The sequence below is a fragment of the Hydra vulgaris genome, chromosome 07, assembly GCF_038396675.1.
Source record: "Hydra vulgaris chromosome 07, alternate assembly HydraT2T_AEP".
NCBI classification, from domain to species: Eukaryota; Metazoa; Cnidaria; class Hydrozoa; order Anthoathecata; family Hydridae; genus Hydra; species Hydra vulgaris.
In genome coordinates this window covers 10,331,060-10,347,594 of record NC_088926.1, presented here as the reverse complement: position 1 = coordinate 10,347,594, position 16,535 = coordinate 10,331,060, and positions in this window count along the sequence as shown.

The following is a 16,535-nucleotide window of genomic DNA, read 5'->3' as shown; positions in this document are numbered from 1 at the left end:
TGTATTTTGTAGTATTTAGTTATGGATAAAAAAGTTTACAACAAACCTATAAAACTAATACTTGGCACCATTCCTGGAGATGGTGATAAGAAAATAAAGGGTTCTAAACTGCCTACACGGAGACAGGTCTTGTTATGCCTTTTATCAAACCTAAAGGGTTTGCATTTGAATCAAGCATTATCTGAACTATAGATAATGTGCTTTTATATCCTAACTCTAATAGGCAGAAACAATATTGGTAGAGTAATCAAAGATTACTATGTTAAAGAATTCATTACTTTAATAAAATTGAAAGATTATAGAAGACGAGAAGATGAACCGAGAATAGTTATTTTTAAACCAGAATTAAATTTGACAATAAAATTTTATACAAACTCAGTTGTAAAGGACATGGCCGCTGAGAAAAAGGGGATAATTAAAGTTGAACAAGATGCAATTGGAGTTGAAATTAAATTTATGAAAAACATGCTGTGTGATAGAGTAGCTACGTATTATTTGGGGTAAACAAGGTAGTCACAGAAAAGACAAAAAAGCAAATAAACCAAAAAATCTTGAACAAAAAGAAATGAACCCATTTAAACGTACTTTTGAAATGATAAATCTTAAACCAGGCAGTAGCTCTTGTGAGAATGAGAATATTCAAGAAGTTAGGATCAGAACACAGAATAGGAAAAACAAGAGAGTAGTTAAATGTCACATATGTATCTTCGTTTCTCATGTTATATTGAAAAACCATGACCTTATTTTGTTTCATGCAGTACTCGTAACAAAATCTCATCAACCCAACTTAGTGCCATTGTGTACTCCCTTGTAGCAGCAATTGGGGGTGACCCTTACAAGCTATGTCTAAATGCATGGTACAATAGCGGATTTATACCACCGGTATAAATCCGCTTTTGTACCTGAAATAAGTTTAAAGATAAAAAAAAATTGGACTTCATCACCAAAAATGCTAGTACAATTGGATGGAAAACTTATAAACACTCTTGATTCTAAAGGAACGGATAATCAATTTCCAATTCTTGTGCATGGAGCTGATGGTACAAAACTCCTTGGCCTTTCCACATCCAAAGTCAGCTAAAGAAACTAGTAAAGTTCTTGGAGACTTCATAGCAAAGGCAACTAAAGAACTTCTTAGAGAATGGATGTGTGAAGAAAATGTTATTGACATGGTTTTCGATACAACTTCATCAAATACAGGAAACTCTAATTAGTTTAATATAAAATATCTGAATGAAGATCATACAACTACACTGCAATGATATACATTTTCAGGAAAGAAAACTGCTTCATTTGTGTCTCTACAGAAGGAGCTAATTCATGCCCTTTTCTGGTTTGCTTGTAGTTGGCATTTGGTTAAATTACTTTTGAGTCATTGCAGGGAAAGTTTGAAAGTAGAAACATGAGCTTGTCCAAATATTTTAATCTTCCGAAGGTGAATTTAATCGGTTATATCTTTTGTTTTACCTACAATCAACGCACAAAAAATGGTAAAAAGCTACTATTTATAATTGGGATGTAGTAAACTTACTACTTATAGTTTTAACTTACAATAATTAAAAACTATTCACTATATGACTTTTTTAGGTTCAAAAACATTTACCTCAACTGTCATCAGATGAAAAAGCAAAGTATTAATACATTCAAATGATGCCTATAGAAAAAGAACGCCAGTAAGAGAGGGTAAAGAGCTGGTTGAGCTTTGTTTGTTCATAATAACTAAGGGATCTGAACCAAAGAAATTCAAGATGCTCTATCCTGGTGCCCTTCACAAAGCAAGGTGGATAAGTAAACTGCTTTATATTCTAAAGATTGTGCTTCTGTCTAGACAGACCAAAGAAACATTTTCAAAAAGCTGAAATTGTTACTAGCAACCAAATAAAAAAGTTGGAACGATTTGTTGTGTTCACAGTTTCAGTTTATGCGCAGTGGTCGCTTATTTGTCCTGTACCAGCTAGCGCACCAGTGCACTAGCGCACTTGATTTTTGTGGAAAGTTTCGCAATATTTATTAGCATAACTTAACTCTAGTTGAAAATGTTTGCATGGCATTCAGTCGGCACACTTGATCCTTATGTGAGGAGTTGATTAGCATCCATTCTCTCTATCCATTCTCTCTGTACCCATCTATGATAGTAGCAAAAACCAAAGAGGAAATTTATTTTTATTTTTAAAAAAATGCCTGTCACAAAGAAAGAGGGACATGACAAGCCCTACTTCCTCCCACAATAAAATATGGAGCTTTTTAGCTGACCTAATTGGGCGGGATTTATTCAGGTTTTTAAACATTTTCGGTATGCCATATAAATTCCTCCACATTCCAGCACATGATTGGATTAATAGGGAAGACAATCAAAACATGAAATTAGTTGTCGACAAACTTCTGGTGGTAAATGAGGCAGCAAAGCATAACGTGAAGATGTGCCATGACTTCCTAGGTGTAACTATGGATGAGAAACACTTTTAAGATGTTCTCCAAGAAGTAGAATTTCATAGACAACGGATTCCAAACCAGTGAAAGCCATTTTGTGTACAAAAAGAGAAATATTGTTTTCTAGTCCTGGAAAACAAGTAATTTCATTTAGCGCTATTACACCTCACTACACGCTGTGAAAAAACTTTTTATTATTATCTTGTACTCTATAGGGCTGTGTTTATTAAAAGAAACTTAATAAAAGAAACCAGCTTATTTTTCTGAGCCCCTCCATAAAATTATATTGTAAGACAAGAAAAAAAATGACATTAAAGCTAAATTTCGCATTTTCAAAATGCAGGTGCTCATTTATTGTAAATGAATCTTTAAATGAAAGAAAATGAAATGAAAAAAACTTTGTATAAGTTATTTTTATGCCTAAATACAACGCCAAAATTATGAACAGCATCATTCGACATAGTTGGGGCAACTGTCACACCTTAATATATATATATATATATATATATATATATATATATATATATATATATATATATATATATATATATATATACATATATATATATATATATATATATATATATATATATATATATATATATATATATATATATATAATATATATATATGTATATATTAATATATATATATATATATATATATATATATATATATATATATATATGTGTATATATATATATATATATATATATATGTGTATATATATATATATATATATATATATATATATATATAAATATATATATATATATATATATATATATATATATATATATATATATATATATATATATATATATATATATATATATATATATATATATATATATATATATATATATATTATCCATTTATCCATTTATTTAACCAAAAAATTGTAATAATTTCAAAGTGATTTATAATTTCACAAAATTAGGTCGGTGTCACTCATATAGTTAAAAACTAGTCATTGGAGTGACACCTTAACAAAAAAAACAAATAAAGCAAAAAAAAGTGATACAGTAACCAAAATAAAATTAAAATAAAAAAAAGAAAATAAATATTTAAAAAGGCGAGACAAATAACACAAAAAAGGGCAAAAGTAAATAAACTGACATGATAGGTAACGATCGAATGAGATAATTATTTTTATTATCATAAGGATAATTAAAATAATGAAGAAAATAAAAAAGGTATATTTTTAAATATATGATGAGACAAAAAATAAGAAATAACTTGAATAATAGCAACATAAAAAGCAACAACAAATATAATTTGCAACAAGACCACAAAAAAAATACACATCGACATAAACAATATACAAGTGTAAACGTCAATATAAACGATGCACAAAATTACACAACAGTATAAACAAAACATAGAAATACACGGCAATATGAGAGATACAAAAAAACACACGACATTATAAACAATACAAAAAAATACACGACAGTATAAACAATCAGTGGCGGATCTATACATGGGCTAATAGGGCTAAAGCCCGGGGCCCCGACCAGTAAGGGGCCCGTATGAAAAGAGAAATTTTACATATTATCGTGAATATTCATTTATCAAATGTAAAAGTGGTTAAATAATTAATTAATTCAAACATAAGTAAGTGTATGTGAAAATTCAAGCGAACGAAAACTAAATTTTTAGAATAGAGAATAAAAATTGTATTGGCATTGTTATCGCTACGATGATGTTCAAATGCTTTTGTATTGAAAAATTGTTAAGTGTCTTTGCTAGCTTTTGTAAAAATAGCGCACCAGCGACTCAGCTTTGAATGATTAAGTTTATTTTTTTATTTTTTATATATTTGTTAAACACCCACTATATATTACAAGTAAGGTAAATAAAAAGTTTCAAAAAAAATCTCTAGGATCTAGGAATTTTATTTTCAAGAACATCCTTGAAGATTGTTCTTTGTTCTTTTGAGTTCCAGTACTCAACTGCACATTTTAAGATTTTAAGATCCGTTTCAGGAATTATATTTTTTAAACCAGTAATTTTTATTTTTTCTTTGTGTTGCATTAGTTTCTCTATATTTAATTTATGACTATTGCACAGAGCCATGACGCTATCTACAAAAGGTCGTGGACCTGATTCGTTGTTCAACTGCGACCTAAGAATACTAAATGTCATTTTATTTTTCAACAGGCGAATAAATAAGTTTATCTTATTTTGTTGCGTAATTATAGATATATCTTCAATACAAAATAGGATATGTATATAATTTTTACTATGTTTTGAAACGTTTAGTAGTGACTTCAGTGCAGTTCTTCCTACTATATCAAGCTTTTGCAATAACATTTCTTTATGGTCGCAAAGCTCAAGACCATACGTTAGTGTTGGAACAGCTAAAGTTTTATATAACTGGACAATAGAGTTTGGGTGAACAAAACGAATTCCAGCTTGAATTAAAGACTGTATTACTGCCCGAAAATGGGATATTCGGTTATCAATGTTTAAACGATTAAGTGAGGCAATTGGTAAATATTTTGTGTCCCATATAAAGCCTAGATGAGTAAGTTTATTGTCTAGTTTTATTTTTTGGTGGTTGAGTGTTATCGTGCATTTTTTAATTTGATGTTTTCCGGTGACCAAAAACTCGGTTTTGTCAGCATTCAATTTTATGCAATTTTCTTTTGTGTAAAGTTTGTTTCTTTTGTCTTCTTTTAGATCTGGACAGATTATTAGGATTATATATTCGATTAGTTTTGTGAAGATTGGAATGATGCTGATTCCACGGTAGTTATTTGGATCAGTTAATGATTTTTTATAAGATTTAGCAAGTGGTTTTATAAGTGATGCAGACATCAACTTTGGCGTTTGACCATGATTAAGAGAAAATGTGAAGAATTTTTTTAGCCATTCTATTAGGGCTTCACAACGCAAGTATTTTAAATGTTCTGCAGAGATTCCAAATGCATCTTTGGTTTTGTTTTAATTTTAGGCAACATAAGCCGTTCTTATAATTTCATCTGCTATTATTACAAAGTCAAATTTGGACAAGGTGGAACTTGAAAACTCGTCGCGGTATGCGTTATAGATTTAGTGTTCAACCGTTTTTCGAAACTATCGGCGAATTCTCTTGTGATTGACTCCTAGTCCTTTTTATTATTTATTGTAAATAATTTTGAGTTTGCATCAGTCTGTATATTTCTAAAAGTATTCCAGAAGTTTTTTGGATTGGTATTTTTTAACATCTCGATTTTTATGTATTTTTTGTAAAGGTTATAGTTTTGTGCTTTCTTAACAGCGTTTCGGAAATTTTTTCGTGCCATTAGGTATTGGTTAAAAATGTGCGAACTTAAATCTTTTATGAAATCCGTGTCACGCCATTTCTTAAAATGAAATGTAAGAACTTTTTTACTCCTATTTAACTCGGGAGTCCACCAAGATTTCGAATATAATGATTGTTTTTTCTCAGATAAGTGTTGGCTAAGAGCCTCAGATGCACTTTTTGTAATCAAATTATAGATTTTGATAAGTTCTTTATCGTAATTGTTATTTGTAAGGCTAAGACTTTTAATATTATTATTTACGAAATCATTATATAATTGTATAAAACGTTGATTATTCCAAGCATAATTTGGAATGCTAATTTTGTCTGTCATTTTGTGAATATTCTCTTTGAGAGATCTTCCGATGAGTTCAATTACAATTGATACTGGCAAATGATCACTCATATTCTGAGGTGAAAAGGGGGCAACAAAACAGTTGTAATACCTAAGAGAAGTGTTTTTTGAGATAGCTATGTGATCAATATATGATGCATTTGGTAGTGTTTTATGTTGATATGTTATCTTAGGGCCTGAACCTTTAATTACGTCCAGTAGTTCAAATTCACTCGATTTTATAAATTCTGATAGAGCCGCGGAGTAATTATTTTTTGTGGGACTTGATCTTTCTAGTAAATCGTATATTTCGAGAGGAAAAGATTGAAAATCACCAAATACAATTACTTCGCCGACACCCTCATAATTATTAACAAGGCCTTTAATTATATCTAATTGATTTGTGTATTCATCTAATGATGTTCGATTATTCCGCGATGAAGTTAGATAAATACCAATTATAACAATGCTAGTATTATTTTTAACAAGATTTATAGCAAGAATATGATCATCTTCATATAAAATAATGACATTTTGAAACATATGTTTCCGAACCAGAGACGTATTTCCGCCAAACGGCCGACCTTGCTCGCGTTTATTTGCCTGGTGGAAGTACGTAGAGTGGGTGTTTTTGCAAATATTTTTGATTATTGAATGTTCAAGTTTTGATATCCAATGTTCGCATGTAAAAATAATATCATGGGAAGTTATCAAGGATTCAGTGTATTCAATGTTTGATTTAAGCCCATGACAATTAAAAGTACATAGTTTTATGGGAAATTTATTTTTCTTTAATACGCTTTCGGAAGCCATTTTGTGCAAATTCCACTGATTATTTTTCATTCGCTCGGTATTAAAATTATAACATATTAAATAAAATTTATATAAATTTTATTTCAAATTTTATTTTAATAGATGAGTCCAGTATGCAGAATGCATGTAAGTTTTATAAAGAGGATATTGAAGATTTTGCCACGCTGAAAAACGAATGCATTCATTTTAAAGAATATATTAACATAATTGTAGTTAACGAGCAAAGCTAAATTAATTGTGCTGAAATTTTAAAAATAATTTATGACAAACACCTTATCGATACTTTTCCGAATTTGTACACAGTAATGAAAATTTTCCTTACAATGCCTATAACCAATTGTGAAGCAGAAAGATCATTTTCCAGAATGAGCTATATTAAAAATAAGCAAAGAAATACAATGAGTGATGACAGATTGGCTGATTTAATGCTTCTATCTATACAACAAAAAATTACAAAGTCATTAAACTACGATGAGGTTATAAAGGAATATGCCCTAATAAAGGTTCGAAAACTGCGTCATTAAAAATCCTAAAATTAAATAACTTGTTTTTGTTATGAATTTATTATGCTTAAATATTTACGATATTTGTGATTGTTAGTGAATAGGAATAATAATAATAAAAACAATTAATCTTTAATATTGTCTTTCATTTTATTTAAATAATGAACCGAAAATCAATTTATCGCATAATCAATTAAAAATCTTTATTCGTGTAGAGCTAGAGCCCCTTGCTATTTTTAAGCCCTGGGCCCCCAAAAAGCTAGATCCGCCACTGTAAACAATTCATACAACATAAATTAATAAAACTTAAAAAATATTATTTTTCTATCTTTTAAAAACTTGAATATAAAAAATAAAAGTGTTAAATTCGAAAATAAAAAACTTTTAAAGTTTTTTTATTTTCGAATTTAACACTTTTATTCTCTTATCTTTGCGTTTAGTTCTTCTTATTTAATGTTTTTCTTCAATTTTTAATCTTTAATCTTTTAATTGTTTTCACTTTATTTCTTTTATTTTATTTTTCAAATATTCTATTCTATTCTAAACAATTTTTTGCTCTTTTATATATTTTTCATCTTTTCATCGTTGAGAAAATGCTTCCTCCATTTACGATGTCATTGCAAAGTGTGAATATATATATATATATATATATATATATATATATATATATATATATATAAATATATAGCTGTCACACCTTAATATATATATATATATATATATATATATATATATATATATATATATATATATATATATATATATATATATATATATATATATATATATATATATATACATATATATATATATATATATATATACATATATATATATATATATATATATATATATATATATATATATATATATATATATATATATATATATATATATATATATATATATATATTTATATATTAAGGTGTGACAGCTGCCCCAACTATGTCGAATGATGCTGTTCATAATTTTGGCGTTGCATTTATGCATAAAAATAACTTATACAAAGTTTTTTTCATTTCATTTTCTTTCATTTAAAGATTCATTTACAATTAAATGAGCACCTGCATATTGAAAATGCGAAATTTAGCCTTAATGTCATTTTTTTTCTTGTCTTACAATATAATTCTATGGAGGGGCTTAGAAAAATTAAGCTGGTTTCTTTTATTAAGTTTCTTTTAATAAACACAGCCATATAGAGTACAAGATTGTTATAAAAAGTTTTTTCACAGCGTGTAGTAAGGTGTAATAGTGCCAAATGAAACTACTTGTTTTCCAGGACTAGAAATATATTATATATATATATATATATATATATATATATATATATATATATATATATATATATATATACATATATATATATATATATATATATATATATATATATATATATATATATATATATATATATATATATATATATATATACATATATATATATATATATATATATATATATATGTATATATATATATATATATATATATATATATATATATATATATATATATATATATATTAGGTATGTGGCATGAATTTTTAAATTATTTAAATATTAGATAGTTGTATATTGTTGGAAAAAATATTAATAGAGTATTAAAAAGGTGAAAAATATCAAAATTCGAAAGTTCAAAAACAAATTATGAGGTTTTGAGTAAAAAACTTTTGATATATGGATTTGTTGATGGAACTTTGGTCAAAAATAAGTTTTTCTTTACTTAAATTTTTATAATTTTGTCAATTCTTATCTAAATGCTTACAACTTGGTACCAAAAAATAGATTTGAGAGAGCTACAAAGATGTAAGTTGTCCCCAGGCCGGCTCCCTTTCTAATGGTACCCCTTCTAGGTGTACCGAACCATCATCTTTACTATCTAAAAGCATAATTCTCGATCAAAAAAATTTTTTTTAGAATAAAATAAACATGTTGCTTTCATTTTATTCCGAACCAATAGCAAATATAATCTTACAGTTGAGGGTGGGTGCGGTGGCGAGAGTTTATGACACTCAAGTATATAAATACTACACACTCAAGTATATAAAATACTAACCTGAAAATAACATAAGTTTACCCTTTTACTTGTAACATGTTACCCAGTTACCTTAACAGCTAACAGTACACCTTGCTACTGGTAACATGTAACCCAGAGCAACCTGTTCTATACCGTACTACCTTGAGGGATTTTCTTTTTAAGCAAAGGCTGCACAGTGGGCCAGTAGGTGGACAAAATGGGAAAAATTTTAGTTGTCTAATCTTGAAAACCTATTTAATTTTAGTATCTACATATATTAGGAGAAATCTATTGATAATTTATTTATATTAAATCCCTTAGTTACCAGGACTCTAAGCATTTGAATATTGAGATAAAATAAAAATAAAAAAAATATATAAGTAAGTAATTAACGGTGACATCAACGTTGTGTTATATTTCAATTACATCTACGTTTTTGAAACAAAAAATTAGTACATGTTATTCTAGAGTATTTAGAGATAAGAAAAACCAATGTGTGAAATAAATTTGTCATAGCATGTTATCTCAGTTATACTTTGAAAATCACAGATTAAAAAAAAAAAATTTCTTAAGAAACTTATTTTTTGCCGCACAATAACTAATAATTACCACAATTTGCCATGTGTTGTCTTATATTTATTTGAGCTATATGATGCTTCAATCGAGTTTTAATTGATTGCTCGTCCCCTTAAATCCCCGTTCAGATTTTATGTATGTTTTAACTTGGTTGCTATGGTACTAAATTTTGCATAGCAACAACTCATTTTTACATTAACGTTGTTTTAACAGTATTTTACTTGCGCTAAATACACAATATTGCGGGTATGTATTAAAATGAGATTCAGAATTCTTATGAGGTTAACTTTTTTTGGTTACTATGGATACCTTACTTTGCACAACATAGCAACAACATATTTTCGGTAGTTGTTAGTAATTTAATTACTAACACTGACAGTAATTTAATTACTTTTAATTTTAATTACTAACACTTGTAGTAACTTAATTACTAACAAGTATTAGTAGTCCAGGCGGCATATATATTATAACATTTTACTTTTAAATACAAAATACTTGTTACAATAATTATTTAGATATGGTTTTGTTAAACTTAGACATTCATAATTTTCTCCAAAAAAACAATCTTAGTATTTCAAAACAAAATAATACTGAAGATATATTAAAATTTATTCAGCCAAAATTTACTGATTTTAAAGACGTTGATTTTAGACATGCTGTTCAACGTTTTGTTTACTTGTATAAAAAAAAGTGGAAATCTGCAAACTATACTGTGAAAAATTTTGAAAAGAAGTTTGTGAACTGGCTTAATGAATATTTAATTGTCAGAAAAAAAGACAATGAACCAACTGCAAGTAGACGTGGTCGAAAACCAGTTGCATTTGATAATAGTTCTAATAAAACTAAAAAACGGCGTGTATCTTGTTTAATTGAATCTCATTCATCCAATGAATTATTTTTTGCTGCTAATAAAAAATTTAGAGATGAATCTGTTGTTATTGCTGCCAAGAATGTTTTAAATATATCAAATACAGATAAAGCAACTAAATATTCAGCAGACGAAGCACTGGCTTTAATAATTGATGCAAGTCTGACAAAAGCTTCCTATCAATTGATTAGAAGCGGAGCCTTGGAGAAAGAATATAACATCTACCCCGCTTACAATGATGTCAGAGATGCAAAATTGAAATGTTATCCTGCAAGCATAACAGTGGAGGACTATTCAGCTTCAGTTCCTTTAAAAGATTTAATGACTCATACTTTGCAAAGAATCTGTGCAGTTCAGGAACCTGTGCTAAGGCACTTGATATTGAACGACAAAGCAATAAAAACAATGACACTAACGTGTAAGGCTGGTTTTGATGGTGCTACTGGCCAAAGCATTTATAAACAAGTTTTATCAGAACCCGACATTAACAGAGATTTAAAGCGTGAAGAATCATTATTTATTACTTGTCTTGTCCCATTGGATTTGACTGGATTTAACAACAGCAACGAAAAGGTGCCTATTTGGATAAATCAAAAGTCGTCCTCCACAGCCTATTGTAGACCCATAAGATTTGCATACAAAATAGAATCCAAGGAATCTGTGATTGAAGAAGATCAGTACATTAAAAGTGAGATAGAAAGCTTGGGTATGATTTTATTAGAGGTTTGCGGATCTTCTATGGAAGTGAATTGTATTATTGAACTTACAATGATTGATGGGAAGGTTCAAACAATATTATCTGAAAAAAATAACTCATACCAATGCTGTTCAGTGTGTGGTGTCTCTCCAAAAAATATGAATAGTCTTGATATCCTTAATATAGATTATACTAACAGAGAGTTCAAATATGGTCTTTCCAGTCTTCATGCATGGATTCGATTTTTTGAGATGTTATTGCACATTGCATATAAAAAAGAAACAAGAAAGTGGCAAGCAAGATCTAAAGAACACAAAGAAAAGGCATCTGTAGCTAAACAAAAGATTCAGACTGATTTTATGAACAAAATGGGACCTGTTGTTGATTTCCCTAAAAGTGGTGGTTCTGGAACAAGTAATGATGGCAATACCTCAAGGCGTGCTTTTGCAGCATATGAGCAAACAGCTGAAATTCTGGGTATTGACCAAAACCTTATATTCAGATTTATCATTATCTTGGTAACGCTCTCTTCAGGATATGAAATAGACTGCTTAAAGTTCAAGGATTATTGTTTTGACACTTTTAGACTATACGTGTCCCTTTATCCATGGTATTACATGGCTCAATCAGTTCACAAAGTATTGATACATGGACATGACATAATTAAAAGCCTTACATTACCCATCGGACTTATGTCAGAGGAAGCTCAAGAGGCTAGAAATAAAGACTTTAAATCTTATCGCGAAAATTTCAGCCGAAAAACATCCAGAAAAGCAGCAAATACTGATCTTATCAATAGACTCCTAGTTTCCAGTGATCCTGTTATTTCATCATTGCTTAAATCAACATCACACCAAACAAATCATAACGCATTTCCTTCAGATGTTTTACAATTACTTAAACAATCTTCAAACGATATTATTGTTTTATAACTTTTTGATGTAATTTAAAATTGAAAACGTTTTCTTGCACTATTTTTTGCTTTTATTATTCCTAAAACATTATTTACCTAAATACTCAATTTTTATTCAATATAGGTGGGTCAAAAATCCGATAAGATATTCAAATATCAATTTACCACTTTGTAACTAAGGAAAGTATCCGGTAACTAAGCAATATAAGTATCCATAACAACTAAATTTAAAAAATTATCACTTTTGTAAGAAGTGTGATCTCATATTGGTACTCATGCCAAATTTAGTGAATATAGCACTTATAAAATATCTGCAGATAACAAAAGTAGGTTGTTGCTAAGCAAAATAAAGGTATCCATAGCAACGAAATAAAAAAATATTACCTTCATAAAAAGCGCAGACATCATATTAGTACACATACTAATTTTAGTGAATATAGCTCTAATATTAAATTAGTTATGAATTTTGTCCAGTAAAAGTGCATTCTGGCCCACTGTGTGCTGGGAGGATTGTGCTTTCTGTCATCAGTAATATTTAATATCGGTCATGTTTATCTACTTTTAAGTGTGTCTTTTTATATTTTTGGTCTTAGTTACTGTGTTAGCTCACCTGTAATTTACTTTTTATGTATGTTTGTATTCTGTCTAAACCTCAGGCGCGGTATTGACTGACCCGTATGTTGCTATCAGTATATTTGTGTTCTGTTTGAACCTCTGACGCGGTGTTCACTCACCCGTAAGTTACTTAACATGTGTTTTTATTCTGTCTAAACCTCTGGCGCGGTGTTCATTTACCCGAAAGGTCATTTATGTATGTTTGTGTTCTGTCTGAATCTGTGGCGTGGTGTTTACTTACCCATAAGTTACTTTATGTATGTTTGTGTTCTGTTTAAATCTCCAATGCAGTGTGAGCTCAGTAACTAACTAGTGACTCCAACTATAAAATATACACTCACCTTAATCTCGAGTATTTTGTTTGATGTAATATTTTTCCCAATACATTTCCAAAATATCATGCCTAATGTTTTAAAGTACTGTTTACAGGAAGTAACAAAACTCCTTTTAACTACTCCAGGTCAGGTAAGGTTCAAGATCATCACGATCACCCTGCTACTGGTGTCATATAACCTAGCACTATCTGCCTCATGCCCTGCTGCATTTCAGGGTGTGCTCTTTTAGTTAAAGACAAAGAAAAACAAACCTTGACTTAAAAATCCCCTGCTTTGGGGTACTTAGTTATGTAAAAGCTAGAGATTACTTCTCGATAAAAACATATGAAGAGTACAAGGGAAAAAACGGCAGAGTCACATTAAAAAAGTTTTGAGAAAGTATATATTTATCAATTATAAAAGTCTTTGTATAAAGTTAGGAAAAAAAAAAATTTAATAAAAATTACAAACCTTTTATTAAAAATGTAAACTTTAGATAAATTAAATCAAGAAATAATTTTTTCTAATTTACTATGCTTTATATGAAAACTTTTATAATATATACTTTCTCAAAACTTTTTAAATGTGACTCTGCCGTTTTTTCCCGTGTACTCTTCATATATCTTGGGCAGATGTTAACTGCATCCAGCTACTGTCTAGTAGGAGGCATCCTAGGCAAAGTCTATAGGATCAAGCAAAATAATTTTTTTAACCAGCCTCAAACCTTCTTGACTCGACTCAAAAAATTTTAATTGTGTCTCCTTGATAGTAGCTATGAGACTCTTCCTGTAATCTCCTAATAAGGATAAAGCTCTAAAACTCAGTGCAATGGTTCTGAGGCCGGATGGTAATAAGGTTTCCCGAACTCTGTGATAGGTCTCAGAGAGGCTGATTCCATCAACAGCAGCAAAATATCAGAATAATCACAGTGCCATGTTGCGCATGGATGGTGTCACTGTCAATGCTTTTAGTGCGCATTGTCGAGGCCATAAAAGGAGCTCTATGTTACAAGTTAGTGTTAATTAACAGGACTGTTTTTTATCTATGAATGAGTCAAGTTTTGTTTAAACTTAAACTGTGCCAAAAGTAACCCAAAACATTAAAACATAAAAATCCATCTCCATGGCCTAACTTTTTTAATATATCTTTTACAAATATTCGTGGTTTGCTAAGCAACCTTCCATAAGTTGAACCTCTTGCAAAATTTGCCAGACTTGCTTGCTTTTTGTGAGACAAATTTAAATTCCGCAATTTCTTTTTCAGGTCTTAGTGTTGATGGGTACTATTCTTTGATTTGCAAAGGCCCCAAAGTCACATGCTTGGTTTGCTGGTATACATACGCATCAATTCACCTATATGTTGTGAAATCAGGTTTGAAAACATTCTTTTGTGCTTTCGCTTAGCACCCTTTCATTCTACCATCGTTCTCTTTGTTCTTTATTGTTCTCCTTCTTCCCAACACTCCATTCTTTTACATATAATTTTTGATTAAATTGACCAAGCACTTTCTCTTTACCACTCTGCCAATATTGTTGTTTTTATTGACTTTAGCATTAAAATCACCAATAACAACAATATGGGTCATCACACTTAATGGTTCTAACACAACTAACACTGGTGGCACTGAAGCATATAACTTCTGCATTTCTTAATCTCTTGCTTAGATAGTTAAGCTTGTGACTCGTTTGCCAGGCAACCCTTATCATTTACCTTCACTTCTTAACTTATGTCTTGACTCTGACCCCAGCTTTTGTTCAATTTCCCCCTTTTCTCCCTCAAGTGGTTCTGACCATGCATCTTGCACTTCTTCTTTGGACTTACCCTGTCATTGTACTACTTACTACTGCTTTAAAGCTAGCTAGGATTTTTTTCGTAGCTTTCTTCGTGACGGTTCTTGGGTTGATATTCTCTTGCTGATAAATACCCCTCCTGGAATGGAAGCATTTATACCTTCTCGTCGGTTCCAAGTCAAGTCTCATTCTACTTTATTCACCATTTTACTCCTTTTACCTTCTTGTACATCTGCTATATCCAATTATAACCATTTTTTTTTATCTTTTTCAAAAGAATAACTCTCTCGAGAACAAACGTCAATTTAGTATTGCAAGAAATTAATGTAAAAAGGTGCTGTCTGATGCTAAGCTCCATTATTCTTGGTTCACTAAACCTCGTATCTTATCTCAGAAGTTAAGCTCTAGAGATTTTTAGAAAATTTTCGCGTCATTAATAAAAGTAGGTTTAACATTTCATCTCTCATTCCATCATGGAACTGGTCTTTTTGCCTCTCCCAAGCATAAGACAGAACTATTTTCAAAGAACCTTCTTCTAATTCAACTTTTGAATCTTATGATCATTCTCTTTCTACCATTCCGTTTAAACAGGTTAATCCATAGTAAGACATTCGAATCACTCTTCCGTTGTCACGGCTTCCATTGCTAAATTTAAATCTCAATTAAACTCTTCTACGGTTTGTGGTGCAAACAACATTTCTGTCATAGTCTTACAAAGTTTTTCTCCAGAACCCTCTTCAATTCTCTGTAAACTATTCAATAAGTGCTTGACTGAGTCTTGTTTTCCTGCCTGCTTGAAAATGGAATGTTGTTCCAATTTTCAAAAACTCGGAGAACATTTCGACCCCTCCAATAATTGTTTGATCTGTCTTTTATCTGTTAATAGCAAGGTATTTGAGTCTTTGATTAACAAATTTCTAACATCCTATCTTGAGTCAAATAAATTATTGTAATACGGTTTTCAATCCTCTTGATATACGGCTGACTTGCTAGCTTTTCCTTACGTCTATTTGGATTATCTCTTTTTCTTCTTTACGTCTTCTTGAATTATCGTTTACGATTGACCTTTCATGGAAACCATATATACGATCGTTTGCTAGATTACCATCCGCTAAGGTTGCTTCTTTTTATCGTGCTCGCAATTTTCTTACTTCTGATTCCATTTTCTACCTCTAAAAATCTCTTATTCGTCTCTGTATGGAGTCTTGTTGTCATATTTGGGCTGGTTTTTCTAATGATGATCTCTTCTAGAAAAGGTCCTAAAAAGCATTGTAAACGTAGTTGGACCCGCTCTATCTGGTAAGTTTGAGCCTCTTTTTCATCGATGTAAAGTTTCATTTCTTTCTCTATGAATTGGTTGCTTGCAGCCTTGTTATGA